The sequence below is a fragment of the Xenopus laevis genome, chromosome 6L (assembly GCF_017654675.1).
Source record: "Xenopus laevis strain J_2021 chromosome 6L, Xenopus_laevis_v10.1, whole genome shotgun sequence".
Taxonomy (NCBI): domain Eukaryota; kingdom Metazoa; phylum Chordata; class Amphibia; order Anura; family Pipidae; genus Xenopus; species Xenopus laevis.
Window position 1 is genome coordinate 69,677,328 of NC_054381.1, and position 3,847 is coordinate 69,681,174.

The following is a 3,847-nucleotide window of genomic DNA, read 5'->3' on the forward strand; positions in this document are numbered from 1 at the left end:
CGTAACCCTTCTGATTGATCTCCTGGTTTTTGACCCTTGCCTGCCTGACTCCGTTTGTACTCTGCCTGCCCCGACCCGGCCTGATTGACTATGCTTTCTGTCTGCGCCTTGTACCACAACCTTCTGCCCAAAAGACTTTGCATTATCATTGTGCCCCTTTGCCTGTTCAGAACCCCTTGCTTTGCACCTCACTTAATAAGACCTGGCGGCATCCGACTAGCCGAGGGCTCCTCCCGAGGTGAAAGGCAGCTGTTAAAGGCAGAAACAAGAGCCGAGAACATTATCATTGTGCCCCTTTGCCTGTTCAGAACCCCTTTCTTTGCACCTCACTTAATAAGACCTAGCGGCATCCGACTAGCCGAGGGCTCCTCCCGAGGTGAAAGGCGGCAGTTAAAGGCAGAAACAAGACCCGAGAACAGGGTGCTTAGCATCGGTTCTGAATTTAGGGTGCCAACCGTGACATATAAACTATATATACCAATATCAATACTATTTGTAGATTTAAGTATCACAATAGCCTATGATATTATGCTTGTCCAAGAAATCATCCAAGCTTCTCTTAAAGGCATTAATACAATATAATCTGGCAGGGCATTGAACAACCTCAAGGCCACCAAGGCTAGGGTGGCAGAATTTTAAGGGGCGGCATGCTGCCCAACCACACCCACATTAGTCCAGATGATGAAAATTTGCCAGAAAAAAGGGGAAGGGACAGGGGCGACAAACGGCAGTGGGCCTAGGGGTGCCCACTATGTAAATCCAGCCCTGCTGCTTCAAAGGAAGTTCTGTTTCTCTAGTCTGAAGGGGTGGCCTCTGGTGCGTTGATTGGTTTTATGGAAGAAAAGATCCCTCACTATCTGTCTATAGCAGGGCTGTCCATCTGGGACCCCCCCGTGTGCTTACCATGTGTAAGCTTTAAATGGTATCACTACAGAGAGTAACTGGCCCCTGCATTGTTTAAACCTTAAATTCAGACTAAGCACACAGGCAGAGTATGGCACACACAGGCAGAGTAGGAAACACACAGGCAGTGCAGGGCACACACATATGCAGAGCAGGGCACACACAGGCAGAGTATTTCACACACAGGCAGAGTATGTCACACACAGGAAGAACAGGGCACACACAGGTAGAGTATGGCACACACAGGCAGAACAGGGCACACACAGGCAGAGAAGGGCACAGACAGGCAGATCAGGGCACACACAGGCAGAGCAGGGCACACACAAGCAGAGTATGGGTCACCGAAATAGGTTATTGTTACACCTTTATCAACCCACAATAAATTAATCAATTTCTGCATAGCAAATCTATAAAAACCACCGGTGGTTATCAATCAAGTTAAACCAATCACTTAAAAAAATCTTTTTGGTTTTTAATTTTAAAGTGCAGTGCAGTGAATTAAAAATAAATTGATCCAATTACGCTAATTATAAACTTAAATGAAAAATCACAAAATCATTACCAATAAATTACAAGGTCCCCTAAATGGGTTCTAACCTCATTAAATTGATGTGCCAGCAGATTTCTCAAATCAGTTAATAAAGGTCAATTAATTTGGTTACAACACTGAGAAGGACTTTAAACCATATTTAAAATGAGTGATTAATTAATAGAACCATAGTGATATAAAGTGCAGTGCTAAATAGTAGTTAGTACTTCATTACTCAAATTTGGTCTAATGAAGGAAGCTTTCATTAGCTAGTTCCTAAGTTGTGTAGACAGAGGAAAAATAACAGTTTAGTTTTTCTTTGCCTTTTCTCATAAACCAATGGACCTCCCTCTGATCATAAGGGTCCCACCACTTCTTGCTGAATAGAAACAATCTCCATTTTAGCTTGTCTGATAGATTCTTTGCATGCTTTATTGGACTCTTGTACTTTATAAAGTTTCTGCTGTCCCAGCTAACTTGAAAGCCTTAAAACCACACTTTTTCTTACCAATATTGACACCAACACTTTTATCAAACCATTAAGGATTTGCTTTGCCATGACGTTCCTTGCTTATAAGGGGAATATACGGTCATGTATATTTATTAAGCAACACTTTAAAGACATTCAATTTGCCGTCTGTGTTTAGCCCTGTGAAAAGCCTTTCCCAGTCAAAATATAGCAGAGATGCCCATATACTGACAAAGTTTGCACTAAAATGTAGTCTTTTAATTACTTCTTTATAAAGTTCTCATAACCTCAAAGGCAAACATGTTATAATCACTATTTACTAAATGGTCACCCACACAAATGCTAAAAGATGATTTTATTATTAGTTAAATAATCATTATTAGTAGGTACATGAAATTTGTCATTTAGCATATTGGCAATCCTGCTAGATTTTTATGACTTGGTAACTCGATTGCTCCAGTTAATGGGGGCAGATTTATTAAAGTGAGAAATTAAATCGTTACTGACACGTTCCTATAAAAATCATAGGAACGTGTCAGTATCAAGTACATGCTGCACCCGGAATAGTTCCCCTGCAAAGCCGCCCCCCAGCCCTGCGAACCTGTGTGCCTCAGATCGGCTGACACTACTAACAGATCTTCCACATTGCTTCAGTGACGATGGGCTGGGGGCAGAGCGATCCTTCCAATTCCTGTTTTAGTAGACCTATGGAAAGATTGCGCCGCCCCCAGCCCAGCGTCACTGAAATGGTACAGAAGATCATTTAGCAGTGTCGGAGGGTCGGGTGAACGCAGGTTTGCAGGGGGCTTTGAGGGGAGCTATTCCGGGTGCAGCATTTACTTGATACTGACACGTTCCTATGATTATTATACGAACGTGTCAGTATCTCTTTAAGGTTTACCATAGAAAAACTCACCCAGAAACTATTCATTCCTATGGGAGTTTTAGAAGTGTATTTGATAAATACCAATTGATAAATATCATATGAATGAAAAGAATGTGGGTGAATTTGAGCTCTCATTTCACACTTTGGTAAATATGCCACAATGTCTAGATTTAATTGACCTAGCTGTAGATCTTATTGTTCATATAATTGACCTAGTTGTGAAGACATTTGTAATAATAGCTAAGCTTCGTTCTTCTCACTTATATGGGAAGTTTTGTAGCATGCACCAATGGTAGTTTTCTTTGTAACCTTTAAACTTAGAATATACAGTTTTCTTTGTAACAGAGGTACCTCTTTAGCTGGTAAACCCCATGACCCCTTATTAATCGCACTTCCCAGTCTGCACTAGCCTCCCCATAATACTTTAGCTCATCCATCACCCTTGCTTAGTTTAAGTACTCCTATAGTCTTGTAGGCATTCTTTCCCCTAGCACAGTGCTGTCCAACTTCTATGGTACCGAGGGCCGTAATTTTTCCAATCTACATGGTGGAGGGCCGATAACGGAAACAACTGTTAGCTACTCCCTGTTTTTAGACCACACCCACTTTAAACCACACCCATGTTACCACAAGACCATGTCCACATTATTAGCACACCAAAAAACCAAATGGTTGGTGCTCACTGCAGGGATCAGTGCTGGAACTAGGGGTAGGCAGAGTAGGCAGCTGTCTAGGACGCCATCATTGAGGGGCGCACTTTTTTCAAGCGTTTATTTAACAATTTGTTTCAGTAATCATGGTCACCCAGTTGGGTGGAATCCATCTCCTTCCCCTTCTCCCTCTTGCCGGCAAGTAATAGCTCCTTCTGTGCGGTGCACCGCGATGTGCAGAGAGCTAGCGGGCTGCTTGGTGTGACTCGATCTCGCTGCTCTCAGCCCTGCATAGTTGCACTGAACTGAATACATTCTTTCTATTAATGTAAAGTGTGAAGCTTCCTGCTGGCATAGCCAGGTACAGATTTGGGGCCCATATGTTTGCTGTTGCTGCTGGGCTCTGGCAC